We start from the raw sequence: 19,698 nt of genomic DNA, 5'->3' as shown, positions 1-19,698 counted from the left end.
GGCCCATTTACAGAGCCATGTTTACTCAAGAGTAAACTGGCCCACTGTGTTCCACAGCACTTACTCCCCAGCTAAGCATACATAGCACTGCAGCCACACACTGGCAAGTTGGAGAATGAAGATCTGATATGCTATGGCTGCCAGCCAACTGTTGCTGTGTGTTCATTTGTACGGCTTGGGCAATCTCCAGCCTTCTAGCCTCAATTCCCAAAATGCAAAAGAGGGAGTAACAAGAACCTACCAGTCTGATGCAGAAATTCAAATATTTTTCTTCCAGGTGTGAGCATAAGGTAGATCTAGATTTAATGGTAAATCCCTGTTTGATTTTATGGTAGGTCAGCAAATTATGATTCCTAGTTGTTTACCACTTACAACAACAAATAGGTTGTTTGAATCCAAGCCTAAAATTTAATTACCAAAATCCTGTTACTGAATGCAGTAAATTGCATAGGAGACAGCCCATTGAATCAATAGGGATTTAGTGAGTCAATTCCTCTGAGTTCCATCGAATCAAATGAGTCTATTCTAACTACAGCTTACCGTATTTTTCGCTCCATAAGACGCACCTTTCCATAAGACGCACCAATTTTTTAAGAGAAGAAAACAGGAAAATATAATCTGTTTTCTTCGCTCCATAAGACGCACAGACTGTCCACACCCCTGTTTTGTGGGAAAAAAGTGAGTCTTATGGTGCAAAAAATACAGTACTTCAACATAGTCTTAAATTAGAGTAGGCCCATCTGAATCGGTGGAACTCACAGAGGAGTTGACTCATCATATCCCCATTGATTCACTGGGCCTACTCTAGTGTAGTTAACTATGCTAAACAGGATTTTGGTCAGTGTGAAACGAAGAACATGGAAGATAAAGACCAGTCAATTTTTCTGTGGAAGAATTAAGATGTCCGTTCCATTCTGGTACTGAAAGCAAGCTCCAAAGATCAATCATCTTAATCCAAGGTCTGCATCTGATTCATGATCCTAACTAGAGTTATACTTATTGAATGAACAGAATGTTTTAAGGCAGCATTTATATAAAACTTACTGAGTAATTTGGTCTATTCTAGCTGACACTAAGTGGATGTAGCTGGAAGTGTAAATTTTAATAAGGGATACACTCAGTGATGGATTTAATGTGCTTTGATATCTTTGAGATGGAGTGATTTATTCACTCAATAAATTAATGAATTTAATTATCAAATCTGCTTTGATTTGAATTCTTGCATTGAACAGGGGATTGGACTCATTCCAATAGGCCCATTCCAACTCAGTTATTCTGTGATTCTATAAAGTTCGAGCAAAAGAAGTGTTCAGTTGTGTAGCTAGTTACCAGTATATTTTCATGCAAAAACACCTTTCCAATATTGCAGCAACAAACATAAGGAGTGTACAAATGAAATATGACACCATCAAAATGCTGCACTGCATGTCAAATTCAGTAATGATCAGAGTTTGGAAAGCTACTTTAAAAAAATAATAATTTACAGTTGCAAGACTCCTCCAATTAAAGTTACTATTTTTGTTCCATTTTTTAAAAATTATACTTTCTGTCTCAGTTCTTCATTCAGGAGGAGGAGGCACAGCAACAGCACTGACTTGAATGTAATGCTTTTGCCTCTCATTTACTTTGCCTACGCCTTTTTAACTGTAAAAGTCTACATTCTTGTAACTATAAAAGTAACCACAAAGTTACATAACTTGACAAAGGAACTGTTAGGTTATAATTAAAATGTAGTTCTATCTTCAATGTTGGAAAAAGGAGCTAATTACAACTAATTATTTGCAAAAGGTCATTTGCAAAGCTCTGGCCCTGCACAGTAATCTGGCCCTGCACAGAAAGAATCAGCTGCTTTGGAGAACATGACAGAAGCTGTACCAAGTTGTGATCTTTCCTCCTCTAATCACAGAATGGACATGTTTTTGGTTCTCATGAGAACAGAGAAAAACTAGAAAGGACTAGACCAAGGAAAGTCATAGACTCAAATAATTAAGCAAGTAGAAGTCCAAATCCCGTATGTTGATCCTTATGATTATATGAGCATCGCTGAGGCCAGCTTGGGCATTGAAAGCTGCCACTTCTATTTCACTGTGTGTTTCTCTGTCTGGCTACAAGATCATAGAGGGAATTGGCTGTACCCAGCTGCAGCCGCCTGCAATGGCTGGCAGCCATTCTATGATCATACAGAATGCTCATTTAGGCTCTGGGCTGTTTGGCAGAAGAATAATATCATAAAGCCACTTACTTCTAAGAAAAGGAAGGGAAATATGGTCTAGGATGCAGTTCTTGTACAAAATGTAAAAACTGGCTGGAATTTAAAGGTGGGGAGGCAGGTGGCTTCAGATGACTGTTAAAAGTAAGAGGGAGAAACAGAGGCAGTGACTTGGAGGCTTTGGGCTTTAGTGCAGTCAGGTTTTGATCCATTTCTGGTGTAAACTAGGTCTAGTTAGCATCTGAAGACCCTGGAGTTGATCATACCATGACAGTGAGGGGTATATGACTATTCTCTATCAGTGACACCTTTTTGCATGCTCTGGCTCTCCAGCCTAGACCCCATAGTGTGGGAAAGTACCTTTTTGTACTACAGCTTCCAGAATCTCCTATCAGTTGGCTTGGCCAGTGAGAATTCTGGGATTTCTCAGAAGTTACTTCTACAAGCTTTGAAGGAGGTTTAAATATGTTGTTGTGAAGCTAAAGTGTGGAGAAGGAAAACTATGTGTGCTGCCTTACATGCTCTGGAGGAAAAGTAGAATATAAATGTAACAAATACAATAAATCCTATATTCTTAACCTGTGGTCTGCGGACCTCTGGAGGGCTGCAATGTCCTCACAGCTGGTCTGTGAAGGTTTGAAGCAATGTTATGATCTTTTGCAGTTAAAATAGAAAGAATTACTGTAATGAAAGAAAGAAAAAAAGAAAAGGAAATAGAGAAAAAAATTAATTTCCCTTGCTTGTTTATGTAAAACTTGGTTTTTTTAACCTACTGGCTCCATTAAAAACCAACAAAAGTAAAAGTAACAACAACAACAACAACAACAAACAACAACAACAACAACAACAATTTGTATGGAAGCATTCCAATAAAAATATTATAACAGAAGTATGTGCATTAACACATTTAACTTATTTCTACCTTCTCTCCAAATTTGAAGATCTTTCATAAGAAACTTTAAATAAATATTTGATGCACTTCAGAATTTTAAATCTTGAGTTAAGTCTTAGAGGCTCACAGCAACAAAAGGTATTTAAAGGGGGTAAAGAACAGGCTAAGAACTGCTGCAGTAAATGACTCAGGTCAGAGAGCACCAAAACAAGGGTGCAGTTCCTTAAGCTTCACAGCTGAGGGAAATCATCCTGCCACCCACCCACCTGTCTCTGGTCCGAGGCCAGCCCAAGCCTCTGTTAACAGTACAGTTCTCCAAAATCCCTCTTTTAATTAACAAGCAGCCCCTGAGAGCACCACCATGCCTGCTGCTCTAACCTCCTTCCCTAGTGCTCTAATGGGAAGTGGGGGGGGGGGAACTGTGAGCGTAAGACTGCCTTCGAAGCCAGCACGCCAAACTCTCTGTGGAACAAACTTTACACATGAAAGCGTGTCTCCACCAGCTGTCGCTACCAGCCTCCATCTGCTCTGCGCCTTTGGCCTCTCGCCCTTCCAGATGGGACCTTGATCTCCTCTCCTCTGTGGCTCTGGCAAGTGTGCTCGTCCCCCTCCACTTCCCATCTTTTCCAATTTCTCTCCAGTCATCAAATGACTTTTATAGTAATCTTTCCTGATGTCCCCTTGGTCTCTAGCTCATGAAGGCTCCCACCCAACCCAGTTCTCGCGCCAAAGTCAGCCTTTAAATAAAATAAAATTTAAAAGGACAATGACACTGAATAGTCAAATTGGGAGATCTTGCTCTAAACCTCATCAGCCTGTCCCAACCAATAGGGAAAGGAGGATATTCTCCACTTTAAAGAAAAGCACCTTCTCTCTCTAATGACCTCTGTAAAATTTGGAAACCTATTTCCTTTTAGAAGAGGCATGAGAGCAAAGGGTCCAATCTGTTTTAAAATACGAAGGAAGCAGGGACACATGTCAGTTGTTTCGCTTTTTTTACATTTACTTGCTTGCTTACTTACAGAAAGAAAGAAAGAAAAAGAAAGAAAGAAAAAAGGAAAGGAAAGGAAAGGAAAGGAAAGAAGGAAAGGAAAGGAAAGGAAAAGAAAGAAAGAAAGAAAGAAAGAAAGAAAGAAAGAAAGAAAGAAAGCAGACAAGTTGGTTCTGCCATATGGCAACCCCTCCCAGGGTTTCCTAGATACAGAAAGGGTTTACCATTCCCTTTTAGGGGTGCTCTGGGATTGTATAGCTTTCCCAAGGCCACCTAGGCTGGTGGTTCTTCTACAACGTAGAGGGGAATTGAACTCCTGGCTTCAGTGCTCCGTCTATCTCACTGAACTTGCTTTACTGAAATTGCCCTATAGGAGGTGTTTACTCTCCATCTGGGAATGTTCTGCCTTCACCTCATGATGCCTACTCTGACCTTTTCAAATGCAGAACTGGGAAAACACTCACACACCTCTTGTGCTGTTATCACTGAGGCAAGATAAGAGGTGATTGAAAGCCTAGGAGGCTACTGCATGAAACCGATCTGTGCCTTGCCACCTGGGAAGTGGTTGCATTGAAATGAAATACCCGGGGTGGCCTGAGAAGCTACTGCATGCAGTTCGCTGTGCTTTGCAGCCTGTTATGTATTATAATCCAATGTAAGGCAGGTTTCAGCAGCAGGATAAATGTGTGAATTAGGTTTAGCGAAGTGGGAAGGGGGAGAGCTAGTTCTTGCTCATAATGGTTACGAGTTATGTTAATGGTGAGATCCTCAGCATGGAAGCTGGCTGTAATTATCATGGGTGTGAAATAACACACTTTGAATAAGCTCACTCCTTTATCAAGGCCTGACCTTTTGCATTCTGAAGAGGGTTCCAAGATTGATCCTTAGTTTATAATAATTATGTGCCATATAATTTACAGTATCTCTTCAAGGGTTTTTGAGGTATGAAGTACTAAGGAGTTCACCAGTTCCTCCTTGTGGTGGCGCTCTGGGACTGTGCAGTTTGCCCAAAGTTGCCCAGGTGACACACCATGTAGTGTTTACTCTCTCTCTCTCTGTTGGCCATTCTGAAATACCTGACTTCCTGACTCCCCAGCTAGACACCCCAACCCACTGAACTATACAGTACTGGCACTTCAAATTAAGTTTTGGCTTACTCACTGTTTCTATCTATCACAGTCACGTGCAGCCTGCCGGACCTCCAAATGTGGGTCCTGCAGACTTCCATGCTTTTATGTGGCCATAAAATGACAAATTAAATCCCTCCCACCCCCAGGTTTCAGGGGGACACAATGGCCATTTCTACCAATTGTTTAGGGGGTGTTATCATGAAATTGGAGTTATGTGAATTCAGCAGCTACAGTTCAGTGAAGTCCAAGGAGGGCAAAAATGACCTTAAATCATCTTAAGTTGCCCACCTTTCATATATACACATTTTGTTCTTTGAAGCAGAGTTTGGAAATAAAATATTACAAGTAACAGTGCTGCCTTTAATGGGGAACAAAGTTTTAAAATTTATTTGACAAAAATAACCGGTTACATCATTTGCCCTCCTCTTGGGTAGTGAATAATGTTCAGTCATTACTGAACTTTTCTCACTACTGGGGGAGAGTATATTTTGGCAGGCTTTCTGAAGAGAAATTTTTCATGTATTAGGCCATTTTTATTGTACTGTATTCTTATTCATTTCTCTATCAGAAAAGTAGCAAGCTAACAGGTGGGCATAATGTAGGAGTCATTTTTTTTGTAAAAATTGCAAAATAAAGAGTAGTGATATATGGAGTTTCTACTTTATAAGTTGTACAACAAATTAGTTTTTGAAAAGAACATGTGAAACCTCTAGTTATAAGATTAAGCAATCACCTCCAGTAAATTTATCATACCCTGAAGCTGTAATTATGTTACTGTGCAGGACCCTTGTGATTAGCAAATCAAAGGCAAAATATCTCCCCCAAGTCCATGCACACATTCAAGAGCCATTTATAGTTACATCCTAAAATCCTTCTTATTTGATTTCCTGACAGTCCTTTTCCCCCTTCTTTTTTATAACACTCTTCAAATGGTTCTCAAAGCTCTGGGATTTTCTACTGGGAAATAGCACTACTGACCCCAAACTAAGTAAGAACTGAACCAGTCTGCTAGGTTTCAAGATAACAAGACTGAAATGAAATGCTCCACAGATCTGGCAAAGAAAATACGAGGCTCTGAATACGAATGTTAAAAATTCACTATGGGAATATTTATTTATTTATTGCTTGCTTGCTTGCATGCATGCAAATACTTTAATGGCAATTATGTCAATTGTTTCTGTGCCAAATGTGCTAGTTTTCAAAGTACAGTGGGGTCTCTACTTAAGAACATCCCTACTTAAGAACAATTCCACTTAAGAACAGCTCCATTTGCTAAATTTTGCTTCTACCTGAGAACAAAAATCCAAGATAAGAACAGGAAAAAAAACTTTCCTGCTCTTTTTTTAACCTTAGGTCATCTTAAGTTAAAAAAAAGTTCTCCCCCTAGTGGTAGAGTACGTATTAACCAGCTTTGCATTAGTTCCTATGGGAACTAATGCTTCAATGTGCGAACGCACCTCTACATAACAAAAAAACAGCCAGAACAGATTAATTGGTTTTCAGTCCATTGCTTCAAAATTAGCTTCGTCAGAAGTGCTTTTAACACTGTTCCCTGACCTAAGGGGAAAAGAAAAAGAAAAAAATATCCCCCTCTAGTGGTAGAAGGCGGAATAGCAGCTTCCCATTAGTTTCTATGGACGGAAAAGAGCAGATACAGATTAAATGGTTTTCAATGCATTCCTATGGGAAATGCAGATTCTACATAAGAACTTTTCCACTTGAGAACCACCTTCCAATACAGATTAAGTTCTTAAGTAGAGACCCCACTGTAGGTTGCAAATATGGTAAACATATACAGTATTTGCAAGCAAAAGTACAATCTCCTTGATTTCCTTTCCCTCCTTACGTTAAAGGTAGATACAGCAAAATAGTCAATTTTTATTTCACTTGAGGCCGAAGCAACACCTTTGCAATAAAGTGGGAGAAATGGAATTGCTGCAAGTTAGATGGAAACAGGGGCGACCCCACTTGTAAATTCCTCCCCCATCACAGCACTTTTTTCTTTGTTTTAATCTGGTGTGGCTTGGCATGCACACTGTTGCTGGGGCCCTGTTGGGGTCTAGGTACAACATCACATCCCCCCCCTGTTTACTTTTTTAAAAAAGGTGTTCATGAGCATCTGATGTGCTATTTTACATACAGGATTTTTTAAAAAGAATCACACATCTGCATATGTGAATGGACATACAAAGGAGGGGGAAAATTAAAGACATGATGGTGGGAATAGACACCTAGAATGGTCAAAGGAGGAGCCCAAGGGGGGACTGGTGAATGGGATGGGTAGGGAAGGTGTGGGGAGACAACTGGCAGGGAGAAAGGGGTCATTATGTATTGCCCCAAAATGCAAAGGATCCATTAAAATTGTGGTTCCCAACCCTGGATGACCTATGTGTTCTTGGACTGCAATTGTTGGAAGCCTTCACCATCAGCTGCACTGTCCAGGGTTTCCGAGAGTTGCAGCCCGGTAACACCTGGGTTATCTAAGATTGGAACCACTGCACTAAAAAAATGGATCAGAAAACAACTGGATTGCATGACATTTCGACTGCTGTAGGGCTTGTTCTCATGCTACAACAGGAGTTGTTGCAGATTTGATCTGGTTTTGCTGGACAATGTAGTTTCAACCTCAGTTTATAAAGGGGCAATGACAAGAGACCAAAAGATCAGCAGCTGGTAATTGAACAGAGGTATCACTGAGTTGCTATCACAATAGTCTCAAGCCTTGATTCATAAAATTTTACTGTATTTATATAACATGTTACAGATCACTTGTAGCAGCTGAGTGGCGCTACCAGGGCAGGACTGGGAAGCAGAATGTTGACAGCAGGTAGCACACAATTGTGTTCTTCCAGAATTAGAGGATATGCCTGGACTACCATCTCCCGTTAGTCGCAGGGGTTTAACTGCTTGCTGGCCTGTGGCTGGGCCACATCTTCTCTTAACCTTCAAGCTGCTCCCACCTCCAGTATGCATGAGGGTTGCATGGAGCTCTGACTCCCATTAAGCCAAGTAATGACTGGCCTGAGACACTGCTTCAATTGTGACACTGTCACACAGAAAAGCACACTACCTCTCCTTCCCTTGCAATGTTGTGTATATAGGAAAAGAAGACATTGCCTTATGCTGCATCAGAATTGGTCTTGTCCAGGACTGTCAACTCTTGACTGGCAGTGTTTTCCCGAGCTTTCTGCAGCCTTTTTTCCTATGTCATCTGAAGATCCTCAACGTTACTAGGTAGTTTCCCATCCAAGGAGTAACCAGGCTTGGCTCTGTTCAGTTGCTGAAAACATTAGGGTGGTGTGGTGGCCTGTAGCTATCCCCCAAGGATTAACCTTGATCTTAAAAAAAATATAAGTCTTTGGTTTCACCCACAAGCTGATCACTGTGGCCCATGCTCGTTGTGGTTGCTTTGTTTTTATTATTATTAATTTTGTTTCTGAAAACGGACCTCTGCTGGAAAACCTTCTGAGCATTCTTGTCAGTTCTTAGTTGTTCCAGAGACATGAGTGGACTATTCACATGGATACAAAACTCACCAGCTGATGATGATGCTTCAGCATCCACTGGCCCCTCTCGGAAGAAGATGTGCGATAGATCTGTGAAGAAAGATGAAACCTTATCTCTTAGCCGACTAAGATGAGGCGTCCATGGGGGGAAGAACTTGGCAGCATATCTCTTCTTCCTTTCATCCTTTCCTGTCAGAGTTGGTCCCCAATGCAACTCTGTTTCCCTAATAAATAAAATTGGACAGAGAAAAAGAGCAAAAGAGTGAGAAAAAGAGAGCACACTTAGCAGAGGAGGCCCGACATGACCTCAGAGTGAATATTCCAAGCCTGCAAACCTTTGGAGCCTTCCTAGTGATGTGAGAAGGGAGCAGGGAGGTGTTGCTTCTTTGTGGGCATGACTGCAAAGGAAAACCAGGCTATCTTGTCCATATGATATGGTAGACATTTCCTAAAAGCTGGCAAAGATTTTTGGTCACTCATACAACAAAGTTTATGTTCTGAGATGCGGATCATATGGGATTTCTCATAGAATCCAGCCCCAGAAGGCTTGTAACAATTGTGCAATTGCTTTGATATATGGCTAGTTTTGGTTTACTCGTTACCCTTAATTCTGCTCTTCTGCCAACAGCTGACTGGGTAGCAAAATAGGTTGGATGCCTATCTGTAGAGCCAGAGATCAGGATTGATTGCCCAGTGAGGAGACAGCCTAGGTAGCCTTGGGCAAGCTGACTAGTCTCAGAACGCCCCCAGAAGGAAATATTGAAGAACACTTAAATACACAACACTAGAAACCCCTGGTGTACATCCCAATGCCCAGAATGGACTTGACGGCACACACTAATATAAAGTATGGCAGGGAAATGATGCGTGTGTAAGGGTGGGAATGACAGTAAATTTTATTTCCTAATGCCCAATCAATGGGAGATGCTGATTTCCAAACTTCAGTTGGGATTCAGATATGAAGTGGCTTGAATCAAATCAAGGCAGAATCCAAATCAGCAAACTGAGCTCTGAAGCAAAATGAGGGTTCCTGTGCACAGGCTTCTTATTTACAGTCATTGTGGGGGCAGAGGTAAGTCCAAAAGGCCATGTGCCATTAAATAACAGAACCTAAGAGGCTAACAAATAAGATTCCTTGGGGAAGCAGATTAGTGGCCAGTCTTTCCCACACTTTGACTAGGAAAGCAGCTGGCAAAGAATCCCAGTGAGATTCATGGCTGAGGAGAGTCTTGCACCCGAGTGGCCCCAGTCCCGGTCCAGCATTTTCCTACTATCCTGATTCCTTTTAAGGAAATAACAAAATAGGAAAAACCAGTAGGAATCACTTGTAGGTCACAATTTGATCTGTACGATAATTGATGTTGTACATCCCAGCCTACCACAGGCCATTTATTCTTTCCCCTGATGTTGTCTCTAGGAGGTGCAACATCTTTAGCTTATTTTCTTCTCACCCATGACAGCTCACAGAGCAATTAGACAGTGGCTATCTTTTATGACACAAAATCCTGAAAGGACACTGGTGCCTGTCTATGTGTGTACACTTGCATGCCTGGGAAATGAAGGATCAACACACAGTCCCCTAGATGTTGCGCTACTGCAATTCCCATTAGTCCTAGCCAGCATGGCCACTGATGAGGCATAATAGAAGCTGATGTCTAACATCTGCAGGACCACCAATGGCTCACAATCAAGGTTGACTGTAGCATTCACCATGACCTTTTCAGGACCCAGCTGGATAAGGAAGTTGCCAGTGTTGACACACTAGTGGACTTCAGTATCAGGACTTTATCCATGGCAGGTGGAGCAAATTGGGGAAGTGGCCTCACCTGGGGAAGGGCTGAGATGTAGCTGTACCTGGTGAATCCAGGAATATAAAGGAGGGAGATGGAGGCCAAGTGGGAGGGGAGACACCAAAGGAAGCAGCAGTTAGGAGTGCTCAATGCTCCACGAGTGAGGTTCGCAGCTTAGGTGTACATCCCAATGCCCAGCCTTAGCCCCACGGACAAGCCTAGGCTGGAGATGTAGATTTCTGCACCAGACTGTGCCCAAGGATCCAGACCTCCTGGTGGAACCCTGAAGCAGGCCCATGCCCCATATCCTGCCTGACACCAACCCACGTCTAATGCTCATCATGGCAGAACCAGTTCAAGCACCTCCAATAGATGGAAAGGGGTCTGGGAGGTGCTGCTTCCTTGTCAGCCCAGACAAAGCAATGGTCAAGAGCCAGAGGCTGGTACACCAGGTAGGACTGAATAAAAGTCTGCCCATCTTTGAATACTGTGAAGTAACATACCCGAGTGAAAACTATGTGAACTTGCAGGACATGGGAGGTGAAGGAGAACCACCCTGCCTGGACTGTAGTGCCATGTCTCACAACCAGAAAACCTAGCTGTAAATGGTTCTCTGATAAAAGGTACATGGTTAGAGCACAAACCACTCTCCAGTGTCGTGATGACAACCCTAGGAGGGTTGTTTGACCTCCCTTTGCCCATGCAGGGCCTGGGGATGCACACAGTCACATATATCCTGCTCTGATGGATGGGCTTCAGCCTTGCCAATAGCTACATTGTCCTTTTCAATTGTTGCCTATATGCATGACTTTTCAAAATAAATGTTGGCCTTAGGGCCATGTTTGTTTCCTCCCCTTTCCTCTGGCATTGAGAAACAGGCAGCTATCTCCAATCCACAATGTTCACTCCATTCATTTTCGGTCCCTCCATGAAAGTGGACTTTCTCCTTGTCTTTATTAGTTGTGCTTGTTCCATTTCCCCTCCATCATTCCTTGCCACTTGTCACATGAGATAAATCACCCTCTTCTTCCTCTACCAAGCCCTCTGGCCAATTATCTATCCTTCTCTGCCTACCTGAAGGCGGGTGGTGGTAGAGGAGGTGGAAGGGAAATGCACCAATAAAAGTCTTTAGATGGCTTCAAGTCAGTTCCTGCTTTTTCCTTGCAGAAAGCAGATTGCCAAGATAACACTGAAGATTAATTTCCCTTCTGTGGAGGGGAGCAGAGTTGAATAACTCTGGGAAGCTTTTGACGATTTTGTGTGTTTCGGCAAGGGGGCGGTGGCGGGCTGAGAATTGCACATCTTCCTCAGCCCTGTGGATGCTGGCTGAATTAGTGGCGTCTATGAGAAGGAGGAAATAATTTCACACACCATTAGGACTGTTGGGAAGCAGCAGGATCAAGTTTTAATGAATACAGGATCAAAAGCATCTTCAAGGCAACCAGCCGCTGAAAACAAGAGACAGGCTCGGCGGGGAAGAGAGAGGACAGAGCTGTTTCTAATGAGAAACAAAGAACAGACTCAAACACACAAGGGAGTTGAATCCGCACAATGACACATTTTAAAGTACAATTTCCTCCTCTCTTACAGATTAACTTTGATATATATTTTCTCAAACAGGTGTATATAACAGCCTCACACAGACAGCATGCAATTAAAATCCCCACATCATATTTAAAGGTGATCTTAAAAAAAAGAGAAAGATACAGAAAAGCAAAGAAGACTGGTGGTTGATTTAACAAAACCAGCCACCTTTCCTCCCCACCGTTACCCTGAAAGCAATGAAGTTTAAACTTCTGAATCACAGCATCTGCAGTGCTGGTGATAGTGTTGCATGGAAATAACCAAAGATGGAAATACACATTTAGAAAAGTGTTTGTTTAGTTATCTCACTTGCCTTTTCAACATCAGTGCCTGTAGCTTAGTCAGAGTTAGATGACACCAGAGAAGAGGTCCATTTGTAAGAAACAGTTCCTGGGTTGGAAATATAGCAACTAACTCCTTCAGTCATATGAGCCACCATGGCAGTCCCATCTGTCATGCAAGGCACATCTGCTGAAGTTCCCTCTCCCACACACCTCCTGTACTATGAAAGAAAACAGGAGCCCTGTTGTCCCTTTCCTGTGGACCTTCTAGCATTGGGCCAAGTCAAGTTCCTATAGCCTGACTCAGTACTACAATGCACCATCTCCAAGACAAGAGATTTTCTTCTGCTGCTATCTCACCACTCTTGCTGGTCAATGACTTTTAATGAGAAGTGAGATAGAGAACAGTCCAATTCTGGTTTCCTTGTAGGGGACAATAGCATCTTGTACCACTCCTGATCCCCTTTTGCTGGAGGCCAAAAGAGAAAGTGCTTAGAGTTCGATCTCCACGGATTTTGTCCCCATCATCATGCTCTCCAAAGTGAAACACATTGCCAAAGTGCATGAAGCAAAAAGTGAAAGCCAGGAATGGATTAGAATCCAGGAGATCTATATTCAAATCCCCATTTGGCCATGACATGCACTGGGGTGACTTTGGATGCTGTCATTTGGCCTGACTTACCTCACAAATTATCATGAGGATAAAGTGGTGGTGGGGAGATGTCCCCTGTGCACTACACTGAGCTCACTGGAGGAAAGTCAGAATACAAAAGTATGTAAGTAACGGATGATAAAATGCTGTTTCATCCATCTCACCAGCAATAGCAGGAAGATGGTTTTTAAAAAACAGGTCAAACTTACTAATAATAATGTGTTGTTGGATCAATTCTAACTCATGACAACCCCTTTCAGGGTATTCCAGATTCATAATACTCAGAAATAGTTTCCCACTCCCTTCTTCTTGGGGCATCCTGGGACTGTGCAGCTTGCCAAAGGATACACAGGCTGGCTCTTTTCCTGGGAAGCACAGTGGGTATCAAACTCCCAAACTTCTGGCTTTGTAACCAGATACCTAAACTACTGAGCCAGAAAAATATGTTCTATATAGCCAGCTGCTATTAGAAGCTGGCTATATAGGAAAGGGGGGGGGGAATGGCTACCTAATTCTGACAGAGGTTTCTATTGATGACATTCAGGGTATGGCCCCTGAAGGGGAGGGGGGAAAGGAATGACTTCTGCACCTTTCATAGTTGTTTGGGAAAGGGGCTTCGAGGTGTAACTTGTCATGCAAACTGAGAAGGTGTTAGAAAATGGGGAAGTCAAGATCTTGTGGGATTTCCAGATCCAAACTGATAGATACATTGAACATAACAGATCAGATATAGTAGTAACAGAATGAAGAAATGTCTGGATCACTGACATTGCAATATCAGGGTATGCCAGAGTTGAAAATAAAGAATTGGAAAAACTAACAAAGTAAAGAGACCTGGCAATCGAATCATCTCACTTGTGAATGAAACACACTTCAGGGTCCCCGTAGTCATTAGAGCTTTGGGAACAATACCAAGAAATTTCACACAGTACTATAAGCAGTTGCAGATCTCAGATCATCAGAGCTACAAAAAATGGCAATACAGTGGTGCCTCGCTTAGCGATCGCTCCGCATAGCAAAATCACTTAGTGACGGGGTTTAAGCGATTGCAAAAGCGATCGCTTAGCGATGGTCCCTATGGCGATCATCACAAACCCCCATTTTCGGCCAGCTGATCAGCGGTTTCAAAATGGCTGCTGGAAAAACAAAATGGCTGCCCGCTGTGTTGCCTCGCTTTAGAAGCACCGAAAATGGCCGCCCTTATGGAGGATTTTCGCTTAAGGTTAGTTTTCAAGCCTATAGGAATGCATTAATGGTGTTTTAATGTGTTTCTATGGGCTTTTAAAATCCATTTAGCGATGAAATCGCTTAGCAATGTTTTTTCCTGTACGGATTAACGTCGCTAAGTGAGGCACTACTGTATTAGAAACAGCATACATATTGCGCCAATATGTAACAGATACTTAGCTTTTTGGTCACTGGAATCATAGAACCATCATAGGGTTGGAAGGGGTCTTGGAGGTCTTCTAGTTCAACCCCCTGCTCAAGGCAGGAGACCCCATACCATCACAGACCTCATACCATCCCAGACAGATGGCTATCCAATCTTTTATTGAGAACCTTCACCAATGGGACACCCACAACATCAGGAGGCAAGCAATTCCACTGCTTAATGGTTCTCACCATCAGAAATTCCTCCTTATTTCCAGGTTGGATCTCCCTCTGGTGGGAGAACCATCCATTGGTTCTTGTCCTACTCTCAGGCGCAATGGAGAATAAATCTATGCCCTCTTCCCTGTGGCAACCCTTCAGATATTGAAAGACTGCTATCATGTCTCCCTTCAGTCGTCTCTTCACTAAGCTAAACATACCTAGTTCTTTTAGTCATTCTTTTTGTATTGTGGTGACCAGAACTGGACACAGCACACCAAGTGCGGCCTCACCAGCACGGTATAAAGTGGTACTATCATTTCCCGTGATATTGATGCTATCCCCCTGTTGATGCAGCCTAGGACTGTACTGGCTTTCTTGGCAGATGCAGCACACTGCTTACTCATCCTTAGGTGATGGTCCACCAAGACACCTAAATCCCTCTCACAGATACTACTGTCAAGCCAGGTACCACCTATCCTGTACCTGTGTATCTGGTTTCTCCTGCCTAACTACAGGACCTTACTTTTCCCACCACTTAACTGCATCTTATTGGATAGGGCCCAGTGTTCAAGTATGTCTAGATCCTTCTGAATCCTGAGTCTATCGTTCAAAGTATTAGCAGTTCCCCCAGCTTCGCGTCATCAGCAAATTTGATGAGTGCTCCTTCAGTCCGCTCATCCAGTTCATTTATGAAGATGTTAAAGACCACTGGGCCCAGATATGGTTCCATTGAGGACCACATGTTGAGTGCGGTTGGTCAGCCAGCTGCAAATCCATCTGGTAGTTGCGCTGTCTATCCCACTTTGTTCTATCATACACAGAAGTAGGTTGTGGTCTACCTTATCAAATGCCTTACTGAAGTGGCATTTGGAGTACATTGGAGTACAACTTCAGACTGCTGAGACAACTTAGTGAGTTTCCAAATGAAACGATTCCCTCCACAAAGCAAGTTTTCAGGGAATAAGGTTTCAGCCAAGGCATTTTCCCCTCACATGCTTATATGCATTAAGATCTCATTTCAACAGCCTTCAGATGAATATTTTATTTGTTTATTTATCAACTTATTTATTGAATTCATACTCTGCACCATCTGGCAACCAGGCCACTCTAGGCAGCTAACAACAGTATGAACAACAATCTTAAAACACAATAAAAATAAATAAATACAAGCCAAATAGGGTAAATTAAAACAGAAGGTGAATAAAGGTGGTAAAAAGGGTGATGGAGAGGATGGTAAAAAGGTATTATGAAGTATTATGAAGTACTAAAGCCCAGAACAGAGCTTGGAAATTTTCTTGGACTATAACTCTCTTGGAATACAATCTGATCTCCCGGATTTTTTTTATCCAGCATGGCTATTAGGAATTGTAATTGAAATAAAAACTTTTCCAAATTCTGACCCAGACACGTGTTTACTGGTACAATTAGGCTTTTCTCTTCAGTGAACACAACTATTTAGAAGGCCATTCAGAGAGATAAATAGGTACAGATGGCATGTTATGGTATGTGTAGGAAGGAAGCAAAGCCATCTACATTTTGACACCACCAGAAGAATTACCATTCTCGAAGGCATATATTGGGGCCCACGAAGGCCCAGGAAATGCTACATAAATATACCAAAGAGATAAGGAGAATCTAGGCACATCCTCTGCAGACTCAAAGACTCTTTTTAGGGTATATCATGACCCTGGGTCAAAGGGACACGGGGGCACAGTATGGATACTATATTATAGCCAATAAGAGTAGGTCCATGGAACATCTTTGGCCAATGGACAGGAGGATCCAGATTTTGAAGTTCAAGAAACCAATCAGGATAATCCCCTTTATGGCTCTTTGTGTAAAACCCTATAAAATACCTATGCAATATGTGATCAGGGCTCTTCTCTGCTTTTAAGACGAAGGGCCCTAGCTGTGCTTATCAATAAAGATTGGCTTTACTGGCAGCTGGTTATTGTGCATCTTAGCCTGTTGTCTTCGCCGGAGAAATTGAACCCTGATTTCAGGGCTAACATTACCATGTTAATAAATTTACAAGGTGTCATCAAGCCAATTCTGACTTATGGATTAGTGACCCTTTCCCGTGTTTTCTACTCAAAAGTTGTTTACAATTCTTTTCTTGTAAGAGTACTCAAGGACTGTGTAAATCACTCCAGGCCAAACAGGCTGGCTTTTCTCCAACAGGGCAAAGCAGGGAGACTTAACTCCTAGGCTTGGGTGTTCCAACTCACTGAGCTATTCAGTGAGCCTTATTGTGTTAAAGGGCCAATTACTGGAAGATCTTTGACTGGATTCCTGAGTTCACCTAAAGCAGATCCAGGCAATGTGCACCCCCTCCAAATGCTGATGGACTGTAGCTACCGTCATCCCCGACAATTCATAGGCCATGCTGGCTTGGGTTGAAAGAAAAAGAAGTCCAGCAACACCCAGAGGGGGTCACCCATAACCCACTCCAGGTTTAAAAGGTAGAAACAGCTTTATAGAGAATGTGTGGAAAAATCAGAGCAGGGCTATGTCATTTTCTCATTTTCCCCCCGATTTAATTTACTCCCCAAAGCTGCTGCTTGCCTCATGGAAGAAAGCCTACATGGCAGAGCTGCTTTCAGTTGTTTATTTATTTATTTATTTTTAATGCAGAAAACGCAATCACCATTCTGAAATTGGTTGAAACTCTTTTGGCTCATTAAGTCTGTGTAAGTGCGATGACATAACTACAACAGCCACTAGTTAATGAGTTGCCACTTACATGCCTCATCCTGTACCAGGCCATATGTCTGGTGTGAGATGAGGGCTAGAAACAACCTGTTGCAGCAAATGCCAATTTGTTGCTGCAGTTTACCACCCTGAACTTGCACCAGTTTAGCTGATAGGATTCTGGCCATCCAGCTGGGCCTGAAGAATTAGACCTAAAAGAACCAGCTTAGAAACTATATGATGTATGCCACATGATGGAGTAGTGGTTGTGGCTAAATATGGGCTCTGTTCAAAACAGTAATTTAAAAAGAATTAGATGGAAAAAACATCTTGGAGTGGGTTTTGAACTAGAAAATAAAGACACAGAAGAAAAAATTAAACCAGAATTTGGAGAAGTTGTCTTTTTTGAGCAGCTTACAGGCAGCATTGCTAGAAACCTTGTTGGTTTGGTGGACTCCAGAGTTAAACCTAGTTGTTACTTCCAAGAACTAGAGAAGATTCATTGATCAGTCAACAGAAATGGTACTCCTGCTGTTTCAATGGATTTACTTTAATTGGGACTAGCAATTGGATTTAATCCCCAGAATTTCATAGTGCCTCCAGAATTCTGGGATTTAGAATCAGAAAAAAATAATGCTTCCCTTTCCTGTCCTTCTGCCGCAGGGCCGCAACGTCCTGCAGCTATTTTGCATCAAAATAAAATAAAAAGTCCAAACACTGTTACAAACCTTTCCTTTGTGTTTTTAGGGTAACACTCTTGGTTTAGCTTTGACATTGCCCACTAAGAATTGAAACAAGGCAAAGCAGGAGCTAATCTGACATGGGGCTCACCAGATGATCAGTTCTGAGGTCTGTGAAGTAATAAAAGAGAAGTTAGAGCCTCTGGGCATATGCAGAGTCGCTTACACCTGTACTTCCCTTTTTAGAAATTAAGTACTTGGAAAAAATACACTGAAATACATTTTTAAATGAAAAAGTCTTTTGAATGTAGCTCTGCACTGCCTTTGAACACATCAAAACATTCCTTTTTAGATTACCTTCAGAAAATCAGTTGTGAAGATTTCCCAGTGGCATAAGGAGAGGTGAATCAAATTGAGCTTCCATTGTCTGTTTTGACTGCTGCATAGATAAAAGTCCTATTAAGTCCCTCCAGTGAACGAATGGCAGGGTTTTGTTTGGAATACTTTTTGTTTGTTTTGCTAAAACAAAGATTAGCAAATAGAAGAAATAATTAAATAACTGTGGGTTTTGTACTGCCTTGATCGTCAGGAGCTTATATGAGTTTTTAATTAGTGCTGCATTTTCAATAAGTCTATCTCTACGTGTTACCGATTCTTTCCTGGATAACGGGGAGATAATTATGAGAATCCTGTTTGGTGTTTTTCCCCCCCTTCCCTCACTAAAGGAACTGCTGATATATTTAATCATGATGTAGAAATGCTGGCAGCTTTCATACAGCCCAGCCTCCCTCTAATTACATTTCTAGGTTTTTAGCAAATTGAAAGGGAAAAACGGAGGAACAAAATAATTAAAAACTGGAGAGGAAGTGAATGTTATTTTTAAAAAAGCAGATACAGTTAAAAATCCATGCATGCCACTACTTTCAAGGACATTGGTTTAGAAACTTTGGGAGACAACGGGCTGTCAAAATGCCACAACCAAAGCTATGTCAATGGTCACAAAATCTGCTGCAGCCTTTCAAAAAGAGGAGAGAGAATCCCAACCTGTCTCCTATTGTTCAAATGATCATTAAGAACGTAAACCTCATGCGAGGCTGGTGGAATATTTGCGTGCCTCCCACCAACGCCAGTGTCAAAAATCATATGGCAGAAATCTGCGGTGAAGTTATGTTCCATACACAGAAGCCTCTACCCATGTGGGACCGGCCTCCACAACTGTCTTAAGATCCACGGCAGCCTTTGCATTTTTGAAAAGATGTCATAGTTAACTTATCCCTTCAGACTCTGAGAACCTCATATACTGACCTCAAATAACATGACTTGTCCTGGAAAGAGAACATGGTTGTCTTAACCAATCTAACATGACATCTTTGCCCACTACTGCTGTTTGTTTACTTTTAATCTGGAGCTGCAGCCTTTGTTGACTGCTTTCATTTAGACCAGTGGTTCTTAATTTTTTCTATGCTCCTACCCACCAATCAATCACTCTATAAAAAAAACTGGGTTCCAAAACAAAACAAAAAACAACACCCGAACTTTTCTGAGAGGGACATTTATATCTTTATAGACACTCTGTTATTGTTTATGGTAAATTCTAAGGACATTAAAATTGCAATAATATTGGGTAGCATCTTAAAAAGCAGAGACATCGCCTTGCCAACAAAGATCCGCATAATCAAAGCTATGGTTTTTCCAGTAG

Source organism: Pogona vitticeps, chromosome 6 (genome assembly GCF_051106095.1).
Source record: "Pogona vitticeps strain Pit_001003342236 chromosome 6, PviZW2.1, whole genome shotgun sequence".
In the NCBI taxonomy this organism is placed as follows: domain Eukaryota; kingdom Metazoa; phylum Chordata; class Lepidosauria; order Squamata; family Agamidae; genus Pogona; species Pogona vitticeps.
The sequence above is the reverse complement of the archived record's forward strand: the minus strand, read 5'-3'. Positions refer to the sequence as shown.